Source organism: Tenrec ecaudatus, chromosome 18 (assembly GCF_050624435.1).
Source record: "Tenrec ecaudatus isolate mTenEca1 chromosome 18, mTenEca1.hap1, whole genome shotgun sequence".
NCBI classification, from domain to species: domain Eukaryota; kingdom Metazoa; phylum Chordata; class Mammalia; order Afrosoricida; family Tenrecidae; genus Tenrec; species Tenrec ecaudatus.
Genome location: NC_134547.1, coordinates 23,005,581 through 23,029,751, shown reverse-complemented (window position 1 = coordinate 23,029,751; position 24,171 = coordinate 23,005,581). Strand labels below are relative to the sequence as shown.

Here is a 24,171-nt window from a genome sequence, read left to right as displayed (position 1 = left end):
AACTGGAGGAAAGCTATATTCTTCATCGGTGCTACGACGCACCCTGACTGACTCATCTCCTCCTCTAGACCCCTCTGTGAGGGGATCTCCAGTGGCCGACAAATGGGCTTTGGGTCTCCACTCTTCACTTCCCCCTTCATTCACTATGGTAAGATTTTTGTTTTTTGATGATACTTTATACCTGATCCCTTTGACACCTTGTGATCTCACAGGGTGGTGTGCTTCTTCCATGTGGGCTTTGTTGCTTCTGAGCTAGATGGCTGATTGTTCACCGTCAAGCCTTTAAGACCCCAGACACTATCTCTTTTGATAGCCAGGCACCATCAGCTTTCTTCGCCACATTTGCTTATGCATCCGTTTGTCCTCAGCAATCGTATCATGGAGGTGTGCACCCAGTGATATGATTTTTTGTTCTTTGATGCCTGATCACACAGGCTGGTGTGTTCTTCCCTGTGGGCTTTGTTGCTTCTGAGCTAGATGGCCGCTTGTTTATCTTCAAGCCTTTAAGACCCTAGTCACTATCTCTTTTGATAGCCGGACACCATCAGCTTTCTTCACCACATTTACTTGTTCACCCGCTTTGGCTTTAGCAGTTGTGTCAAGAGGGTGAGCATCACAGAATGCCAATTTAATAGAAGAAAGTATTCATGTATTGAGGGAGTGCTTGAGTAGAGGCCCAAGGTCCTTCCACCACCTTAATACTAAACCTATAAATATAGACACATAGATCTATTTCCCCATCCTCATATATATATTTTCAGGCACATGTCTTTGTCTAGACCTCTATAAATGCCCTTTGCCTCCTAGCTCTTTCCTCTATCTCCCTTGGCTTTCCTCCTGCCCCACTATCATGCTCCATCCCCACCTGGGTTACGGCTATACCTCTTCTTTACGTTACCTTACCCTTGATCATTCCCTACCAGGCCTGCCACTGCCCCCTCACAACCAATTTGAGTCCCATGTTGTTCCCTTGTCCCTGTGTTTGTTAACACCACTTCCTTACCCCCCCGCACCTCCCCCTATCCCAAGTGCCCCCGGAACTGTCGGTCCTGTTGTTTTTCCTCCAGATAGTTCATCCAGCCTCTCTTATTTAGACAGACCTGTGGAGATAATAACATGCACAAAAACAAGAAGAGGAAAACAAAGCAACTGTATACAACAAAACAACAACAGCAAACCACTGACAAAGAACAAAACACAGCAAGAAAGAAAAGCTTGTAGTTGGTTCAAGGATTGTTTGTTGGCCTTTAGGAGTGTTTTCCAGTCCAGTCTGTTGGGGTACCATGCCCTGGCCCCAAAGTCCACTTTCAGCATTCCCTGGGGACCTTGCCACTCCATTCCCTTGCTGTTCCGCTGCACTCCCCCAGTGCTTTGTCTCGGTGTGGTGGGATCAGGTCAGGTGCGATTCCCACAGTGTCTCCGGTGCTGTCCCCTGTAGTGCCATTGGTCACTGAGGGGCATCATGTCTCATGGTGGGGCCAGCCATGTTGTCCTCTTCTGATTTTCTTCTTAAACTACATTTCTTGTTTTACAGATCTGTTGGCTTATTCATATATTCACTTGGTGTTACTATCATCACTTTTATGTTTTCCCCCTCTTTCTCCACCCCACCTCCCCATTTCTTTCTCCTTTTCTTCATTTAACCACTGTATGATTTTCAATTCCTCTTAGACCTTTCCCACTTCACGTGACAGAGCCAACTGCCTCTACACAACCCAGCAGCTCACGCTCCACTAATAATTGTACCATGAGGCCAAGGAAACAGCAATCAACACAGTAAACTCCCCAAATAAAATTAAACACAAACAACTAAACATCACCCAAACCTAATGAAGTATTCTGATGAAGAGGGCCTGGAACTATCAGAAAAAAATATGTTTAGGTCCTTTCAAGAGATGTGGGGAACACTCATGAAAGCAATAAGAACTCAAACAAATCCTTAAACCAAAAGAAACCTCATAGCATTAACAATGAGATAACATAACTGGGCAACATAGCAAAATACTTAAGGAACGGAATGGAAGACAAGGAAAATTGAATCTCTGAGATTGAAGAAATAATTTTAATAGCAATCAAGCAGAGACACAACAAAAAAGGCGAAGGAATCCAAAGAAAGCCTGAGAATGATGTGGGACACTACCAAGAGAAACAATCTTTGTCCCATTGGGATCCTGGAACAAGAAGAAACAAAATCTACAGAAAAAATGGCATGAGAAATCATAGATGAAAGTTTCCCCAACATCGTAAATAAAGGGAAAATTATTATTTAAGAAACTGAGAACAATCCAAGTAGGTCCCAAAAGAAAAACATCATGACATTTTGTAGTTAAACTCTCCAATTTCAAGGTAAAATAGAGAACCCTGAGGACAGCTAGAGAAAAAAAGAAAAGTCACCTACAAAGGAAAGCTGGTAAGGACGAGCTTGGACTTTCAGCGCAAACTATGCAGGCGAGAAGATAAAGTAGTGGCAAACATAAAATTCTGAAAGAAAAATTTGCCAACCAAGAACTATATCCAGCAAAGTTATCCCTCAGTACAAGGGAGAAATAAAGCTATTTCCAAACAAGGAAAAACTAAAGGAATCCATAAAAACAAGACCAGTATTACAAGGATATTAATAAGATCATGATGGACAGAGAATCAAGAACAACAGACAAACTGAGAACATCAACAGAACACCCCCCCCCCTGCAGAAACCAAGACAATGAAAGGAACATTCTAACCAACACAGAAATAGAGGAATAAAGACACCCACAAAAACACATTCTAAAAAGGGGGTGAGGTGGGGGAGGGGGAAGATACCAAACACAGCAAAATGAAAGCAATAAACCTTCATATCTCAATAGTGACACTGAATGTAATGGATTAAGTGCACCAATCAAAAGTCAATCAAAAGACCCATTTTTATGCTGCCTACAAGAGACATTTTAAACTTACAGATTGGACAAAATTAGACAAAATTCAAAGGATGGCAAAACAAACACCACCACCACCCCACCCCACCCTGCCGCCAAATCTACCAAATCAATGGCAACAATAAAAAGACAAGAGTGGCAATATAAATCTTTGATAAAATACTTTGAAGGTGAGTAATGAGAGACAAGAATGAACACTACATAATGATTACAGGAACACCACCACAGAAATACATACCTTTAAGAAATATATACAAACCCAACGACTGGATCTGGGACTCTCAAGCAAAGCAACCAGGCTATGACTCATTCCCCAGGGCTCTACCGCCCACAGATTTATCAAAGGCACAACCAGTCAAGTCGCTAAAGGATAGGTATGCCCTTCTCTGAACTGGCCATGGGCTTGATGGTAATCCATTTTCTAACACTCTGAAAGCTATAGAACAAGAAAGCAGTCCTAAAGAACAAAGCAGGAGGCCTCTCACACCTCAATTTTAAAACCTGCTATACAGCAAATCAGCAGACAAGAGCAGCAGATTATTGGCATCTAGTCAATACCAACTCAGTGACCCTATAAGACAGGGTAGACCTGCCTGTAACTGTTCACAGGAATAGAAAGCCCCATCCTTCTGCCTCAGAGCAGCTGGTGGTCAGGGTAGTGAAAAACTCTGACACTGGTAAAATGACATGCATCTCTATTAATCAGACAGAACTGAGAACCCTAACTAAAAGGCATTTGCTTATAAACAGTTGATCTTTGACAAAGGACAAAGACATTAAATGGAGAAAAGACCATCTTTTAAAAAAAATGTTGCTGGCAAAAACTGCATATCCATTTGTAGAAAACAAAACACTATGCGTATGTCTTACCATATACAAAAACTCTACGAATCAAAAGAGCAAAATGTCAAATCCATAAAAATCATGAAAGAGAAACAGGGTGTTCTCACTCACTGCATCCAGCAGCGATGCCCGCTCCTAAGGACCCTCAAGGACGGGCGAGTGTTTCCTAACCTGTAACTTAAAAAAATGTTATTTTAATTAATTAATGTATTGTAAATCATTTTATTGGGGGCTCGTACAACTCTTATCACAATTCATGCATCAAACCATTGTGACAAGCACATATGAACATTTGTTGCCATCATCATTCTCAAAACATTTTCTTTCTACTTGAGCCCCTGGTATCAGCCCCTCATTTTCCCCCTCCCTCTCAAACTCTTGATAATTTATGAATTTTTTTTTTCATGTCTTACACTTCCCAATGTCTCCCTTCACCCATTTTTCTGTTGTCTGTACCCCAGGGAGGGGTTAATATGTAGATCACTGTGATTGGTTCCCCCTTTCTACCCCACCTTCCCCTCCCCCTCCTGGTATCGCTACTCTCATTATTGGTCCTGAGGGATTTATGGTCCGGATTCCCTGTGTTTCCAGTTCTTATCTGTACCAGTGCACATCCTCTAGTCTAACCAGATTTGTAAGGCAGACTTGGGATCATGATAGTGGAGGGAGGAAGTATTAAAGAACTGGAGGAAAGGTATATGTTTCATCAGTGCTATACTGCACCCTGACTGGCTCATCTCCTCCCCACAACCCTTCTATAAGGGGATGTCCAGTTGCCTAGTGTAAGTCCTGTCTCTCCCAGAGTAGCTTGTGGTTCAGCACTGCTGACCTGGTGGGTTGCAGTCCAGTGTGTAACCACTACACCACCAGGGTTCCTCAGACTATTCACATTGCCAATTAATTGTCAGAAAACAATTCAGTGGAGGTTGAATTCATGTGGAGACTCAAAATGGATTTAGGGCTTTCATGGTAAACTGTAGCCTTCTGCAAATTTAGCGCTCTGAATTTTAAGCTCTAAGCATTAGATCTAATTAAATTATTTTAATGCAGTCTAATTAGAGCATCACATCTTTAATATTTTGTAATTTTTATGTACATATATGTACAGTAAAATTTACAAATATTACAAATACAGCTTCAATGAATCGGTACATGCACAATCACACCTCACAGATTAAGAGTGAGAACATTTTCAAGCCAGCAGAAGGCTCCAACTCAGGCTTCACTCAGAAATTACCACTATTTGGGCTTCTAATACCGTAAACTAGTTCTGTCCTTGAACTTTATATAAGTGCAATCCATGTGGTCGTATATGTCTGGATTGTTTCATTCAACTTTATGAATCTGACACGAGTTCCTCTTATTGTGTATGACAATAATTCCATTTTCATTGCTACACAGGGTTCCATTTTGGGGCTTTACCAATGAACAATCCAAAAAAAAATTCCAGCTAGTCATTTTGTCTCCGTCATAACTACTCAGCTCTGCCATTGTGGTATGAATGCATAGATAAGATGCAGTGAAACCTGTGAGTGCCAGAACGCAACAAGACTGCCTTGCTTTCTTTTTTTGATCTTGCAAGATTTGTGTCTCACAGGGTGTAACCTTATTATTACCTTCTATTAAGAATCCTACATTGGAAACACTTAGAAAATATTTATTTTGTATTTTATAGGACTGGAAAAGAAAACAAACATTTAAAATAATTTGCATGTTTATTCAAGTTATATTTAGATATGTGCATATAAGAAGGCAAATCAGAAAGTATTATTTTAAGGTTTTAGTTTATATGAGGGGGCTTCAAAAAGTTTGTGGAGAAATTCCATTCTCTCTGAATTCCAGTTTTCAATAAACTTTTGGAAGCCTCTTACACATCCATACATTTGTTCCAAACGAAATGTGCTTAAATGTTTAAACTTTGAAATTGTGAGAAATAGCTTAACATTTTGATATATTTGTTTAGTAAATGTTTCTATGATTTTGTAGCAAGATTTTTATTCTGCCTGGAAAATCAGAATAATATTTTGTGATACATGGAAATTATGTGAAATTCAAATTTTAGCATCTATAAATACTTTTAATTCTGATACAGTTGAACTCTTTTGTTTATTTAGTAAAACTGGGGGAAGCCAAAATCTATGTAGGGCAGCAGAGAAAAATATTAAAATATTTTTCACTAAAATGATTATTCCAACCTAATAAATATTCTCTGAATATTTACTTAAAGAAGCTATTTAGAATTATTGGGTGGTGTAATTGCTGGTAATTAATTTATAGACACGATTCTCTCTTTTTTAGACACTTTTCATAGGTTAAATATGGCATAATAGATCTTAAATGTGAGTTTCAAATTGTGGGAAAATTCCATGATATTTAATTCTATTTTTCCATTAATTTGTTGAAGATTCTTTGAATATAAAATATAAAAGCATTAGAAACAATATCTGTGTAAATCTGGCAAAACATTAAGAAATAATTCCTAAATTCTTTTTTTAATTAAAAAATGTTTAAATCATTTTATTGGGGGCTCGTACAATTCTTTTTTTTTTTTTTAACAATTTATTGGGGCTGATACAATTCTTTTCACAGTTCATACATATACATACATCAATTGTATAAAGCACATCTGTACAGTCTTTGCCCTAATCATTTTTTTTCTCTTTTCTTCTTTTACATTTTATTAGGGACTCAAACAACTCTTACCACAATCCATACATATACATACATCAATTGTATAAAGCACATCCATACATTCCCTGCCCCAATCATTCTCAAGGCATTTGCTCTCCACTTAAGCCCCTTGCATCAGGTCCTCTTTTTCCCCCCCCCCTCCCTCCCCTTTCCCCCCTCCCTCATATGCCCTTGGTAATTTATACCTCGTTATTTTGTCATATCTTGCCCTATCCGGAGTCTCCCTTCCCCCCTTCTCTGCTGTCCCTCTCCCAGGGAAGAGGTCACATGTGGATCCTTGTAATCAGTTCCCCCTTTCCAACCCACTCACCCTCCACTCTCCCAGCATCATCCCTCACGCCCTTGGTCCTGAAGGTATCATCCACCCTGGATTCCCTGTACCTCCAACCCTCATATGTACCAGTGTACAGCCTCTGTCCTATCCAGGCCTGCAAGGTAGAATTCGGATCATGGTAGTTGGGGGGAGGAAGCATCCAGGATCTGGGGGAAAGCTGTGTTCTTCATCGATACTACCTCACACCCTAATTAACCCATCTCCTCTCCTAAGCCCCTCTATGAGGGGATCTCCATTGGCCGACACTTGGGCCTTGGGTCTCCACTCTGCACTTCCCCCTTCATTTAATATAATATATATATACACATACATATATACATATACACATACATACACACACTTATATCTTTTTTTTTTGCATGATGCCTTATATCTGGTCCCTTGGGCACCTCGTGATCGCACTGGCCGGTGTGCTTCTTCCATGTGGGCTTATTTGCTTCTGAGCGAGATGGCCGCTTGTTCACCTTCAAGCCTTTAAGACCCCAGACACTATCTCTTTTGATAGCTGGGCACCATCAGCTTTCTTCACCACATTTGCTTGTGCACCCATTTGTCTTCAGCGATCCTATCATGGAGGTGTGCAGTCAATGATGTGATTTTTTGTTCTTTGATGCCTGGTAACTGATCCCTTTGGTACCACTCGATCACACAGGCTGGTGTGTTCTTCCATGTGGACTTTGAGGCTCGTACAATTCTTACCACAATCCATACATCCATCCATTGTGTCAAACACATCTGTACATTTGTTGCCATCATCATTCTCAAAACATTTGCCTTCTACTTGAGCTCTTAATATTGGCTGCTCATTTTCCCCCTCCCTCCCCACACCCCTACCTCATGAACCCTTCATCATTCATAAATTATTTTGTCATATGTTACACTGTCCGACGTCTCCCTCTGCCCTCTTCTCTGGTGTCCATCCCCCCAGGGAGGAGGCTAATTCCTAACTTCTTAAAGCTGGCCTGCTATATTCAGACATTTTAGTGCCTCACAATAAGAACTGTTTTGATAGAGCACTCATGGAGCATAGAAGACATACTTAAGAAGTTCGTTCAGAGACTCCGAGATGCAGGATTCTGTTCCCTACCTCCTAGACTGGGAACCTTTTTTTTTTCAGCAACAACACATTGGACAAGGAACTGTCCAAAGAAGCAACAGTAGTGATTCACTTACGCCGGCAGTTGAACTGGTAAAGATTTGTCTATGGCTGCGCTCCGTCTCTCCCCTCTGGGCTCTGTGTTAATTCACATCCTGCATTTCCCACCCTAGGCTTATACTCCAGTCAATCAGTTTTTCTGGTTTCCCAGGTAATAATTAGGTACCTTGGCTTATACTCAGGTCGGCTTATATTCGAGTATATATGGTAAGTGAAATTTTGGAATAAAGTGAGAATGAGGGGGAAAAGACATCTAGGCAGCAGAGAAACATGAAGAAAAGCACATACTCACTAGGCATCTTAGAAATGCATATGAAAAACGAAGCGATACTACCTTACACCCACACTGAACACAGTTCAAAGAAACAGAAAGTGACAAATCCTGGAGAGGGTGAGGAGAAATTGGAACCTTCATACCCTGCTATGTGTCCTGAGCACTCAAGGCAATACTCCATTAGACACTCCATCATGCTTAACACGCTTTATTCAAACAGGGGAGCAATCTAGACAAGTTTCATATCTATAAATGCATTCAATAATCTAAGCATAAACTTATTTCCATAAATATACTTCAAAGATCAAACATAAAGTTCTATCAACTTAGTTATAATCAATATTCACTGCACAAATTAAGGCTACATCCCCACCAAGCCCCGAGGACAATATTCCTGCTCACAGCAGCCAATCCACAGAGTGGACCATAGGGCCAGCCCCACCACGAGACACAGTGTCTCTCACTGACCCATAGTGCTATGGGGAACAACACTGGAGACCCAGTGTGGGAATTGTGCCTGATCTGACCCCACCACACTGGAGCGAAACACTAGGGGTGTGCACCAGAGCAGCAAGGGAAGCAAAGCAATGAAGTTCTGGGGAATACCAAAAAGAGACTTTGGGACTAGGACACGGTACCCCATCATACTCGACTGGAAAACACTCCTAAAAGTCAACAAACTATTTATAGGCTTTTCTTTTTTGATCATTGGTTTTTTGATGCTGTTTAGTTTTTGTTGCTTAGTTTTGCTCTGTCTTGTTTTTGTGCTTATTATTGTCTCTGCAGGTCTATCTAGATAAGATAGGTGAGATAAACAATCCGGAGGAGAAAACAATAATGGGACTGATGGTTCTGGGGGGACATGAGAGAGGGGATGGCGGGGGTGGGGGGAAGAAAGGGGATGTCCTCAACAAACCCTGGGACAAAGGAAAAAGTGATCTAAAGTCGAAGGCAAGGAGAGCACAGGATGTCTGGGGGGGCTTGATCCATGTCAATGTAGCTGAGAGGAATTACGGAAACCCAAATGAAGGCTGAACATGATAGTGGGACAAGAGGAAAGTAAAGGGAAATAGAGGAAAGAACTAGGAGGCAAAGGACATTTACAGAGGTCTAAATATAGGCAGGTAAATATATTTATATATAATGATAGGGAAATAGAGCTATGTACATATATTTATGTTAAGTATTAAGGTAGCAGATGGACATTGGGCCTCTACTCAAGTACTCCCTCAACAAAAACACACTTTGTTCTAATAACCTGCCATTCTGTGATGCTCACCTTCCCTGACACTATCACAAGACAAAAATGGGTGCATAAGCAAATATGCTGAAGAAAGTTGATGGTGCCTGGCTATTAAAAGACATAGCATCTGGGTTCTTAAAGACTTTAAGATAAACAAACGGCCATCTAGCTGAGAAGCAACAAAGCTCACTTGGAAGAAGCACCAGCCTGTGTGATCATGAAGTGTCTATGAGATCAGGTATCAGGAATCAAAGACCCAGAGCAAAAAAATCATATCAATATGAATGATGGGGAATGTGGAATGGAGCCCCAAATCCCATCTGTAGACAATTGGACATCCCCTTACACAGGAGTCACAAGGAAGAGATGAGCCAGTCAGGGTGCAGTATATCACTGATGAAACATACAGCTTTCCTCTAATTCTTTAATGCTTCCTCCCCCCGCCCCCACTATCATGACCCAAATTCTACCGCACAATCCGGCTAGACCAGAGCATGTACAGTGGTACATATAAGAGCTTGAAACACAGGGAATCCAGGACAGGTAAACCCCTCAGGACCAATAATGAGAGTAGTGATACCAGTAGGTTAAGGATAAGGTGGGGAGAGAAAGGGGGAACTGATCACAATGATGTACTTACATATAACCTCTGTGGGGGACTGACAACAGAAAAGTGGGTGAAGGGAGACATCGGACAGTGTAAGACATGACAAAGTAATAATTTATAAATTATCAAGGGTTCATGAGGGAGGGAGAGTGGGGGACAGAGAGTGGGGGACAGAGCTGATACTAAGTAGAAAGCAAATGTTTGAAAATGATGATGGCAACAAATGCACAAATGTGCTTGGCACCATGGATATATGTATGGATTGTGATAAGAATTGTACGAGCCCCCAATAAAATGATTAAAAAGAAGAAGAAGAAAAATATTTTTCTGACTCCCTCTTAGAACCTTTCTGATATTGCATTGGGACCTCGCTGCTCCACCCTCTGGGGCACATTCCATCTTCGCAACATGTGATCCAAAATTAGAACTCTTGCTTTTGCCTCGCACACTCAAGACTTGCAAAATAATAATAATACAGTTTTCACCACAAGGGAATTCGTGCCTATCTAGGCTGGTCAATGTGGCAACCAGATCGGTGCCAAGTTCTGGGAGGTGATGAGTGGAGAACATGGCATCAACCCCACCAGCACCAATCACGGGGACAGCGCCCTGCAGCTGGACTGCATCTCCTTGTATGACAATGAAGCCACAGGTGGCAAATATGTTCCTCGTGCCATCATGGTGGATCTAGAACCTAGAACCATGCACTCTCTTCGCTCAGGTCCTTTTGACCAGATCTTCAAACAGGACAACTTTGTGGTCTGTCTGGGGCAGGGCCAAGGGCTACTACACAGAGGTTGCTGAGTTGGTTGACTGTCTTGGACGTGGTGCGGAAGGAGGCCGAGAGCTGTGACTGCCTGCAGGGTTTCCTGCTGACTCACTTGCTGAGTAGAGTACTGGCTCTGGAATGGGATCCTGGCTCATCAGCAAGATCCGCTAAGAGTATTTCAATCACATCATGAACACCTTCCCCCAAAGTCTCTGACATGGTGTTCTGTCTCTGTCCACCAGCTATCTGGTAGAGCCCACCAACGAGACCTGCTGCATTGATAACGAGACCCTCTATGATATCTGCTTCCATACGCCCACCTTTGGAAACCTAAATCACCTTGTCTCAGCCACCAGGAGCAGGGTCACCACCTGCCCCCCGCTTCCCTGGCCAGCTCAATGCTCCTTTCCGCAAACTGGGCGTTAGCATGATGTCCTTCCCACATCTCCACTTCTTCATGCCCGGCTTTTCCCTGCTCACCAGCCATGGTAACTAGCAGTACCGGACCCTGACCGGGCCTGAACTTTGATACCAAGAACATGATGGCTGCCTAAGACCCCCCGCCATGGCTCATCCCTCATGGGGCTGCCATCTACCACGGACGGATGTCCATGAAGGAGGTGGACAAGCAGATGCTCAACGTGCAGAATAAGAATAGCAGCTATTTTGTGGAGTGGATCCCCGGCAATGTGAAGATGGCTGGCTGTGACATCCTACCCTGAGGCCTCAAGTTCATTGGCAACAGTATGGCCATCCAGAAGCTGTCCTTCTTCCACTGGTACATGGGTGAGGGCATGGATGAGATGGAGTTCATCAAGGCTGAGAGCAACACGAATGACCTTGTCTCCGAGTACCAGCAGTACCAGGATGCCACCGCCGAAGAGGAGGAGAATTTCAGAGAGGAGGCCTAACAGAGTCCCAGCAGCTCGGGCATCTCTGCCTTCTTCCTCAGTCACCCCTTTTCTTTCCCTCTGAATTTGCATTTTCTGCCCCTCACCGGTTTTCCTATATTTTCCCCTGGACTGGAGGGGGTTCTGGAGCAGTGCTTGGCACTCAATAAATACCTGTTGTTTGTTGAATGTCTCCTCTCTTTTCCCACTCTGAGACACGTGAGTGTCTGGCATTCTGGGTAAGCGTGTTCACTTCTCGCACCGACTGCTCCCCTCTGTCCAGTTAATAACTTCGGTCTGTTTTCAAGGTAATTTTCCAGGAAGCTGGGCGTCATTCAGATCCTATTTAGAACCATGTGCTCCAAGCCCAGATGGCCATTAGCCTCTGCCCAAGTTAACTCACTGCAGGTACAAGTCGCTAGAAGGGAAGGGCAGCATAGTTTTTAAGGAATGGGTGAGGAATCCAGTTACTTTAGTGGTCACCAGGCTTCCCCTGCCCCTCTCAGGGGAGGTCGCTGACAGTACCAATTCCATTTTCATTTTTCCTCCAGGCAGTCCTGAGCTCTGTTTCCTCTGGAGGGGCATGCTCCATTTGCCAGAGAGGGATCCTTTCCTCCCCCATTTTGGCTTAGGAAAGAACACAGACCAGCCCCAAGGCCTTCCCTACCCCCACCTTATCTAAAATGTAGTAGTGCTAAGGGCCTTCCTTGCCCAGGTGTGTGCTGCCGTCTACAGGTTTGAGTCCAGAGGAATTGGGAACAGGACCTAGAAACATCTCTCTTCAATTTTCTCTTACTGCCTTTTAAAATTTCTATCCTGGTTTTCTCCCACCCTTCCCCCAGCCCCTTCTCCACTTTGTGTTTCTCTTTGTGTTGAACTTGCTGGTTTTTTTCATATTGAAAAGATGACATTGTCCCAAGAGCCAAAAATAAAATAGGAATGTGTGGGATTCGGTCTAAGAAGTTCTCCATTTACTTCCTTGGCTTTGGTTGAGACTGGGTAGGGAATTTTCCCTAACTACTCCCGGGCTTTAAGGGATTGGAATGGGGACTCTTTTCCCTTTCCCTATCTTCCCCTGAGTCAGTTTGGGATATTTGGCCTTTCTGTGTACATCAGAGGACTACGGGTCCAGTTGACTGATCTCACAGTATCCTTGGAGGAATAGATAGCCTTGCTTGTATGTTCTCATCCTGTACTAGATAAACAGACTGGCAAACTGTCCGGAACAGATGATGAAGCCAAGGTTGTGGTTACTGTGTTTAGTATATAAGGAAGCCTTTTGCAAAAATAAAATTGCCAGCAGCTCCAGGATTGTTGAGCTGTTTGGTCCTCCTGAACCCTTCTGTTCTGTCATTTGTGTCTTCCTTATTTAAAGTCCCTCTTCCTACCTTCAGACCCTGTTTCAGGATATCTCTGACAGAGCTGGACTCCGGCAGGAATGGAAAAATGGAAAAAAAGAAAAAAGATAAACAATCCAGAGGAGAAAACAACAGGACTGTGTGTTTGGGGTAGGGTAGGGTGAACATGGTAAAGGGGAGTTGTTGGAAAGGAAGCGGGGAGTTGTCAACAAACTCAGGGACAAGGGAACAAGTGATCTAAAGTTGATTGCAAGGAAGGCATAGGATGCCTGGTGGGGCTTGCTCAAGGGCAATGTAACAGAAATTACTAAAACTTGAATGAAGGTTGAACATGACAGTGGGACAAGAGGAAAGTAAAAGGAAATAGAGGAAAGAACTAAGAGGCAAAGGTCATTTATAGAAGTCTAAATACAGGTGCGTACATATGTAAATATATTCATATATAACGATAGGGAAATGTATCTATGTAAATATTTATAGTTAAGTATTGGGCAGCAGATGGAGATTGGGCCGCTACTTCAGTAATCTATACAAGAACACTTTGTTCTAATAATCCGACATTCTGTGATGCTCACCTCCCCTGAAACGATTGCAGAAGACAAAATGGATACGTAAGCAAATGTGGTCGAGAAAGTCGATGGTTCCCTGCTGTCAAAAGATACAGCATCTGGGGTCTTAAAGACTTGAGGATAAAGAAACTGCCATTTAGCTGAGAAGCAACAAAACCCATATGGGAGAAGCACACCAGCCTATATGATCATGAGGTGTGCATGTGATCAGATATCAGGCATCAAAGACCCAGAACAAAATTTCATATCATTGTGAATGAGGAGGAGTGTGGAATGGAGATCCAAAGCCCAACTGTAGGCAACTGGATAGCCCCTTACAGAAGGGTCACAAAGAAGAGAAGAACCAGTCAGGGTGCAGTATAGCACTGATGAAACATACAACTTCCCTCTAGTTCTTTAATGCTCCCCCCAACCCCAACCCCACTATCATGACCCTAATTTTACCTTACAAATCCAACTAGACCAGAGCATGTACATGGGTACAGATAAGAGCTTGAAACACACGGAATCCAGGACAGATAAACCCCTCAGGACCAATAATGGGAGTAGTGATGCCAGGAGGGTAAGGGTAAGGTGTGGGAAGAAAGGAAGAACCAATCACAATGATCTACATATAACCTCCTCCTAGGAGGATGGACAACAGAAAAATGGGTGAAGGGAGACAGTGGTCAATGTAAGACATGAAAAAAAATTATAAATTATCAAGGGCTCATGAGGGAGGGAGAGTGGAAGTGGAGGGAATAAGCTGAAAGAAGTAGAAAGAAAATGTTTTGAAAGGGATGATGGCGACATATGTACAAATATACCTGACACAATGAATGTATATATGGAATATGATGAGAGCCATACAAGCCACCAATAAAATGATTTTTTAAAAAGAAACATTTTTCTGGTATTATTGGGTTGTTTTGAGCAAATGTCTTGTGGCAATCCAGTCCATTGTTGCGAATGTTGCCATAGGGATAAAAATTGGGAAAATCAGTCAATTTGTAGGTATCATAGGTGATGTCCTCCTTTTTACTAGTTATGCTGTATTCCTCATGGTATCTGTATGGCAATGGTATGTAGTTTGGTGGGTTGAAAGTGGGTTGTTTTCCAGTCTGTCTGACCACAAGGTGTAGAAGGGACCAGTTATCAGATATCAAAGAACAAAAAAACATATCATTGGGTTCCCACCTTCCCGATATGATCACTGAAGACAAACGTGTGCATAAGCAAATGTGGTGAAGAAAGCTGATGGTCCCCGGCTATCAAAAGATATAGCATCTGGGGTCTTAAAGACTTGAAGATAAATAAGCGGCCATCTAGCTCAGAAGCAACAAAGCCCACATGGAAGAAGCACACCAGCCTGTGTGATCACGAGCTGTCAAAGGGATCAGGTATCAAGCATCAAAGAACAAAAATTCATATAATTATAAATGAGGATGAGTGCAGAGTGGAGACTCAAAGCCTATTGGTAGGGAACTGGACACCCCCTTACTGAAGGGTTGTGGGGAGGAGATGAGCCAGTCAGGGTGAAGGGTAGCAATTATGAAACATATAACTTTCCTGTAGTTCTTAAATCCTTCTCCAACCCCCTCCCACTATCATGATCCCAATTCTACCTTACAAATCTGGCTAGACTAGAGGATGTACATTGGTATAGATAGAAACACAGGGAATCCAGGATAGATGACCACTTCAGGACCACTGGTGAGAGTGGAGATGGCTGGAGGGTGGAGGGAATGTGGGGTGGAAAGGGGGAACCGATTACAAGAATCTACGTATAGCCTCCTCCCTGGGGGATGGACAGCAGAGAAGAGGGCAGAGGGAGATGTCGGACAGTGTAACATATGACAAAATAATAATAATTTATGAATGATGAAGGGTTCATGAGGGAGGGGGGGTGGGGAGGGAGGGGGGAAAGTGAGGAGCCGATATTAAGGGCTCAAGTAGAAGGCAAATGTTTTGAGAATGATGATGGCAACAAATGTACATATGTGCTTGACACAATGGATGGATGCATGGATTGTGATAAGAATTGTACAAGCCCCCAATAAAATGATTTTTAAAAATGTGCTTGACACAATGGATGTATGTATGGATTGTGATAAGTGTTGCATGAGCTCCCAATACAATGATTTTTTAAAAAGCAAAAAAAAAAAAGAAAGTAGGTGGCTTTGCTTTGGGAGCAATAGTAGTAGCAGTAGTAATAGTATCGACACTACCTTCTTATTCTTCTTCATCTTCATCCTCATAATCATATTCTGGCTGCTTTTCTGTCCAAAATAGGTGTCATTTGTTAAAAAGTCCCAAATATGTTCTAAGCATGAAGCCCTCCATGTCCATGGCTCAACATCAGTGTCTATATAGGAATCATTATGGAGATGGGTCTTGTAGTATATGTGTGCGTGAAAGCAAGAAAGCTATGCAAGAATGTCCGGAGTATTTCATTGATCATTCATGATTGTGGTTGTGAGCATTTTACAGTCGAAAGTTCATATTCTTCATATAAGAAATTATGGTATGCTTTGCTGTAATATTTTTGTAGCTTATATCTCCACACCTCTTGTAGACCACTTTCTTGGTTTGATGAAAAAAGTGTGTATTTCTCTGCCTGATTATGGTAAGAGTCATTAGTCCATGATGAGTTTAGGTGTGCAATGAATTTCCAAAATCAGTCGCGTGAGGTTGTTTCTTCATCACTGTTGGCATCGTTGAATCTTGCTTTATTTCATATTTCCCAGACACCATCTTTAGACGTGACTATGTTGGTCACCGCTGTCGTGGTCAGATAGTGGAGTAGCTAGTTGGTTGTTGATTCCGTGTCTCCTTTCATCCCCCAGAGTCTCAAGAACAGCATCCATGTCATCCACGAACGAGTCCAACGAGCTTTCATCACAGAGGATGTCCGGAATAGAGTCATTCTCTGTATCTGTGGGGTTTAGGATGTTGAACGGCCTGACGACAGCAACTGGCTTTGTCTTGGTGTGTGCAGGCGTTGTAAATGTTTGACGAGTGGGCTGGCCTGTGGCGCATCACGAGGGTTCAGGTCTTCCGGGGTTACTGGGGTGATTGATAGGGCGTGCTGTCTCACAGCATTCGCCAGATGTAAAAGCAGATAATAAAATAGTGAAAGCGATAGATTTTTGAGGCCAAGGCGAGTAATTGTATATGGTGGAGTACAATTTCATGAGCAGTTGAATTTCAAATGAGTCCGTTGTGAAAGCAGAGTTGTCAGGTCCCCGGAGTGTGGCCTGGATCTGCAGTAACTGTGTAATATGGATCCAGGATGTTCCCGTCCGGATATCGTCTAGCCTGAATATGCCCGTCAGGGTATCTAAGATGCAAAAGGTGTAGTTAGAGATACGGGCACAGCTCGGTTCCATTGCTGTTGTGCAGTTTCTGTTGAGGCAGATCATGTAGTGCTCGGTGAGCGAATATGCCAAAAGCCATGCACCAATGAGAATGGTGGTTGTGATAATACACCTCAGTAAGCACATAATGGAGCAATGGTATTTGATTCCAGAATAACCTTACCCATAATATTTCTACACTATTGTCTTGTAATCCTATAATTATGCAGGTTGTCTCAACTGCTCGCCACAGAGTTGTTATGAAGATGGTTGTGGGAAACTAACACTGAGGGAAATGTATCCCCTGACTATATTCTCTGACTTAGGACTATGTTCCCTGACTATATTCTCTGACTTAGGACTATATTCCCTGACTATATTCTCTGACTTAGGACTATATTCCCTGACTATATTCTCTGATTTAGGACTATATTCCCTGACTATATTCTCTGATTTAGGACTATATTCCCTGACTATATTCTCTGACTTAGGACTATATTCCCTGACTATATTCTCTGATTTAGGACTATATTCCCTGACTATATTCTCTGACTTAGGACTATATTCCCTGACTATATTCTCTGATTTAGGACTATATTCCCTGACTATATTCTCTGATTTAGGACTATATTCCCTGACTATATTCTCTGACTTAGGACTATATTCCCTGACTATATTCTCTGACTTAGGACTCTATTCCCTGACTTAGAACAGAGGGAATCTGGGAAGCTAGTGTTCCACGGTAGGAAAGCCTCCAGTTTGGTAAGTTAGACAGAAAGTCCAAGTACATTATCCTGCTTTCAATATCGTTCCCACAGATTTTCCCCTAACAGCTATGCTGCCTGAGTTAGTTTATTGTGCCAACCTGGCTGATAAACACATGTGGAGTTCATTGAAGGGCGGAGGGATAAATGTCTCGGTGAGCCTTGCCTTTCAAGTTCTCGGGTCTCTTGCTTGCTGATGGTGGGACCAGTGTGCGGCTGCCTTAGCCAGTTCCCTGCTTTAGCTGGTGAGACTCACTTCCTGCAAGACATCCCTGAGGAGAAGCCACGTGGACCTGCCCCAATGCAGCCCTGGGTGCTGGAGCAGCCGTGTGGAGACCCCTGCCAGCGCTGAGATGTTTACACATTCACTGACTCAGGTTTCCTCCTGCAGTCAGCATCATTGCGTCTGTTTTGTGAGATGGAGGAGGACTTTGTGGATTGGTGTTGGACATTTAGGTAAATGGGTTAGTGTTGGACTTGTGGGCTTGGGCAGCACTGGGTTGGGATGTCTTATTGATGCTCACTTAAACTTTTTATAAAACTCTCTCTTATACATGAATTTCTGTGGATTTGTTTCTCTAAAGTACCCAGACTAACACACTGCCTTCAAGTGAGCACATGGTTGATTTTATCTCCCTATAGAATCAGACAACCTGTTGCTATTTCTTCCCACTGTGTCAGCCAATTCAGATATTAGGTTTCCTCACCTGTGAGCTCAGGGGCCTTACTGTAGATTCCACCCACTTGTGATGTTTGTAACTACTGGATATGCAAGGCTACCTATAAATATCCCAGGATAGTAATTCTATAAATTCTCCCAATGTCACATGAACTACCAAGAGGAGCTGAGGTGAGCATGTTACCATAAAATGTGTCTGACTCTTTTATTCTCTCTCCTAACTTTCCTATTCTCTATGACTTTACTATAATCTTCATATATTGTAACTGCACAATTGTGCCTACTGACCCTTCGGTTGTTAGAGGCTGGTCTCCTGACAGATGGCGATTGCTTGGCAAGAAAGGGAAGCATTAAGTAGCTTCTGCAGGCTATTTGTGTTATTGTAAATCTCTCTTATCTCCTGTCATCCATACTGTGGATGGGTCATATTGGGCTATTATTTCATGTTTGCTCACTGAGTTGTCCCTTTTTGCTTTTACCCATATTTTTGGACTCTGTGTTATTGGTTTACATGAAGTAATATTAAATGTAATATCCTTTGTATTGTGTTTAATCCTGTCTATTGGGCTCAGCTGATGTGGTCTAGGCCTATTATTTAATATTATTGTGCATTCATCCAGTGTAGCTTGCATAGATTTGAGTGTGTATAATTCCATGGCCATTGGATTGTATGTTAAGTGAAAAACCCATTGAATGTCATTATTTAAAATCCACCCCCATACTGGTTTTTATTTTTTTAAACTTGCACATCTGTTTTATTTCCATTAGAGAAACAGCTCTCTAAAATTTTGGTCCACGTTCTTCTTTGCTTCTGCCATTCAACTTAGACACTTTTAATTTTATTCAAGTAAAAGCAGAATCATGGATCTGACACGAGGGTGATACCTCACTATATTAGTAAGACTTAATTGGATTTGGTGTACTCTGATTTATCCGCTAGGGTAACATCTTTCCTACACATTGTTTCCTGTTACTTTGATTCATCTGAGTAACTATGTAATGAATGAACCTTCGTCCACAATCAATGATTACAAATAAATGTGAGTTATAACATCAACAATTAAATTCGTCTGATCTTCAACACATGTTCAACTCACCCCTTACAGGGGAATTTCCACACACACAAAATCATCAGATTATTTTGGTCAAGCTTCCACTTCAAGCATTGATTACAAAACCTAAGTGTTAATTTTAAGAAAGTTTGAAAATCCCAGGCGCTCCACAACACCGGTCCCATTTATAGTCATGCTGATGAGATTGGTCCTTGGATCGCTATGGCTTCAATTTCAACCCGGGCCCCTTTGGGCAAAGCAGCAACTTGGTAAGCAGCTCGAGCGGGAAAACTACTCTTGAAATACTGCTTATAGATGTCATTGATGGTGGCGAAGTCATTTATGTCAGCCAGCAGCACAGTCGTCTTGACCACATTGGTGAAGTCACATCCGGCAGCTTTCAGGATTTCACCCATGTTGGTAAGAGCCTGCTTGGTTTCTTCTACCACTCCTCCTGGCACAAGCTGTCCGTTTGACGGGTTCAGACCCACCTGTCCCGAAATGTACATGGTCCTGTCGACCATCACGGCTTGACTGTAGGGACCAATGGCCCCCGGGGCCTTGGTGGTGCTGATCACCTTTCTGATCAAGGACGACATGGCAAACGCTTTCTGCCCAGCGGAGCCTGGAAAGAGCGAGCACCTACGGCAACCTCCGTCCTTCTCTCGGAACTCATACTGTTTTGTTTTTAAAGAGTGATACATTATCTGATTCTATCTGTCAGAGGAAACCAGCCTCTAAAAGCCAAAGGGTCAGTAGGCACAATTGGACGCTTATAATACATAGTGATCATAGTGAAGTCATACAAGATGGGAGAGAGAGTAAAATAAAAGGAGTCAGACACACTTTATGGACGCATGCTCACCTCAGCCCCTCTTGATTGTCCAAGTGGAGGTGGGAGAAGAGAGAGAGAGGTGGAGAGAAGAGAGAGAGGGGTGGAGTGTCTTTACTATCTTGGGGGATTTATAGGTAGCCATAAGACATGCATATTCAGTAGTTACATATGTCACAAGGTGGGTGGTAACTACAGTAAGGTCCCTGAGCTCACAGGTGAGGAAACCTAATACCTGCATTGAGGGAAGGTATGGGGGGGGAGGGGGAGGCAGGGAGTCTGGGTGACATTGACACAGTGAGAGGAGTTAGTAACAGGATGTCTGCTTCTGTAGGGCGATAAAATCAACCATGTGCTCACTTTAAGGCAGCATAGCTGTTAGGGGAGAATCTGTGGGAATGCTATTTAAAGCGGAATAATATTCTTGGACTTTTACCAAAATGGTGGCTTTCCTACCATGGAATACTAGCCTTCCAGATTCCCTCTGTTATAAGTTAGGGAATAGAGTCCAAGTCATATTTCCCTTAATGTTAGTTTCCCGCATGTATTGTTTTGGGCAAGCCATAGGCGTGTGTCCACCTATTTAAGGCTCTCATTGTACTCATGGCATTGGCCGGTTTACAGGCATGTGCCAATGTCATTGTTGAATATTTGTCCACAAGGACACATGCATACCAGGGTAGTCTATTTGTATTGCTTGGTTGAATAGCGACTCTTCCCTAGCTGTGGAACATAAGGGTTGATGGGGACTTGGGGGTTTCATCCCCCATGAAGTGCATTTGTGGAGTGCCCTTTTTATGTCATGCTGAGTACAAGTGATATCCCTCTCTGTTGTCCAGGTGTACATGGCATGGCTGCCTGGTGTCCTAGTTTGTAATGTATTTCTGGTATATCATGTGGGGTTAGTATCTATTGATCTGGCCTGTCCCTGTCTGTTTTATTTGTCCTATTGGCTATTCTGCCTTGCTGTGTTGTATTTTTGTAGGTTTTAGGTTCTTTCTTCATTGAAATTGATCTTTTATCCTTGCTATATTCGTATCTATTTCCTCTTGTGGTTACTGTTACTTTGGCTGCTATATCAGCCCTATTGTTATATTTTACATCAAAAGTGTCTGTCTTTGAGTGGGTTGACACGTGTTTGATTAATAAGTGGATTCAATCTTGATACCCATATAACTCTTTCCAAATTTCCTGACTCCAAATTTTTGCTCCATTTATTTCAAAGTTATTTCTTGTCCATTTACCTGCCCGTAAGGCTACACCATTTGCTTCTGCCTAACAATGTGTGAATAAGTGCATCACCTGTTCAGCTCTAGACATTGAATATTCTATGGCCACGTTTAATGCTATTAGCTCTGCATGTTGGGCTGATTTTGTCTTTCTCTCTTCCCTTAGGGTCACAAGTCCTGGCATCTTGATCGTTGTTGCCTTCCATGTGGTAATGCTGTTCTGGCTGTGAACCAAGCATTTTGTAAGTGGAGAGCAAACTCGGGACCTCATTACCTATGTTAGACAAGGGACGTACTGGTTCTCCTGTTATTTCAGGGAGCTCTACTTCAGCTTGTGCTAGTTCTTTGAGGATCGCCCCTGGCTTGCCTTGGGTGGTTATTTGCCTGTTTTGTTTGTACCATCTCCAGGCCAACTGCTTAGGATGCAGGCTTGTGCTTTTCATTTGGTCGGGGCTAAGGTTTACCAATTGTAAAATGGGTAGGGGCATTCTTATTGTGACACTCTTCCCATTGGTGTGTGGTTCAGACTGTTGGAGGGCCACTAAAGCGGTTCAGATCCATTTGTCAAGTAATGAGTATTTGGTTTGAGAATATGGGAATCTTTGTGTATAAAATCTTCATGGTATATATTTAGGAACTTGTGTGTTCTTGTAATATATCACCCATGTTCCGTAATCATCATGGAACAGTGTGTCTATTCTTATGTCGTCTCCTGGTTTGGGTTTGCAAGCATTTGGTTTTCCTTTTATTCTTTTATTAACTTAAAGCTAGTTTTTTGCTTTGGTCCCCACTCAAAGTTTTGGAACTTTCTGGTTATTTTATACATGTATTTCAAGAGTCATAGTAAAAAAGGCATGTGTGATTTCCAATATCCAAATAATCCTCATCGATTTTTGTGCTTCTTTCTTATTAGTTGGGGTTGGATGCTATCTGTTTTGTTGATTATCATGTACCTGTTGATTATGGTACCTGTTGACCGTCTGAGCACCATTGTATGCCTAGGAATTTTACAGGAATATAAAATGGTTCTTGTACTTTTTCTCTATTGATTATCCATTCCTTGTGCATTAATTTGTGGATTAGAAAAGTTAAATCTTCTCCTAAATTTGTCTTGTTGTTTGTTAGAAGTGTGTCATCTATGTAGTGAAAATTTTTTGATCCCTTTGGCATTTCCGGAATGTGTGCAGCTAGAGTGGAGTGTGCTATGGCAGAGCCATTTAGGTATTCTTGTGGTAATCTGAAAAACTTATATTGTATGTTTTGCTATGTGGTGAATGACATAAATTCTTGTTATTTTTCATCTGTCCAGCTTGCGAAGAACATGTCTGACATGTCTATCGTTGTGAAATATTTTAATCCTGTAGTTGCTATTAAATTGATTGTTCTTAGTGCATCTGATAAGTTGCTTATTATTTGGGGGATTTTCATTTAGTTTTCTATAATCAATCATTAATCGATATTGTCTATTGGGTTCTTTGACTGGCTATACTGGGGAATTATATTTAAATGTGGAATGTTTCAGTATCATTCCTTCTTTTAAGAGGTCCTGGATCTTTCCAGGAATCTCTTGGTAGTCACCCTGTAATGGATATTGAGTGATCCAGTGCTGGGTTGTGGGCAGCGGTAGTAAGATTGGTGGGATATTTACTTGTGCCAACGAGCATGTGACTTCTTTTAAGTGCTTGGTTAGAAGCCATTGGGGAAATATATCTGTTAATACAGCCTTGCCCACTATGTTGGGTGAATTTGGGTTGGTGCCTATCATTCCCCTAATATTAGTTCTGGAAACATGCCACTTTATTGGTAGCCAATGTGCTTCTGTAGAGGTATTGATGACCCCCTTGATCTTTATTACATTATTTCCTGTTTCATTTCACTTCCTTATGAAGTTTTGTGATCCTGTGTCTATTAAAATCTGATCTCTGTGTTGTTTGCCCAGCACTGTATATGTGAAGTTTACATATGGTTTATTATCAAAGTTTAAAAATTGTTCTGAGAGTGAGACCGAGACTGGTCTTAATTTTGTTTTTTAGAGAATCCCATTCTTCTTGGTGGGCCAGGCGCTGGAGGTCAGTATTGATCTGATTTGTAGTTGGGGAAGTTCCTCGGGGCAGGCCTGTTTCCTTAAGAAGGTCCCCTGTATTTTTTATCTGTAATTGCCTCTGTTGTTCGGGAACGTGTTGGGGTGGGCTGGTTTGTTATTATTGTTCGTTGGGTCTATTATAGTTCTTGTCAGCATCATAGTCATAGCGTCAGTCTGCTTGGCTGTAACCCTGACCCTGCTGCCTTCTATTAGATATCTGGGCAGCACATGAAATCTTAGGTTGTCCCAGGCCTAGGTCTTTATGTAACTGGATTACATTTTTATCATATCTCCCGCCGTATGGCATCCTTGAAGTGAGGATGCGTGTGCCATTTTCAGGCTGTCAGGCACACCTGTCAGGAAGGCTCTTTTCATGGCTTCATCGGCATGCCCTTCTGTGGGTGTGCCCTATACATCATTGTAATACATCATTTTAATAACACCAGAAGTGTTTCTCTATGATTATGCCATTTTTGTTTATCGGCATACCATGCTATGTCAATATAAGGCTCTACTCTTTTTATAGCTTCACTGACCTAGTGCCATCA

The 24,171-nt window shown here is 42.2% G+C and overlaps 1 protein-coding gene and 2 pseudogenes; 1 reads left to right on the top strand and 2 right to left on the bottom strand.

Annotated features, from left to right (window-relative positions):
• ZNF30 (zinc finger protein 30) overlaps positions 1–24,171 on the bottom strand; it is a 154,442-nt gene that overhangs the window by 81,334 nt on the left and 48,937 nt on the right.
• LOC142432079 (tubulin beta chain pseudogene) lies at positions 10,604–11,743 on the top strand (annotated as a pseudogene).
• LOC142432086 (2-iminobutanoate/2-iminopropanoate deaminase pseudogene) lies at positions 19,153–20,146 on the bottom strand (annotated as a pseudogene).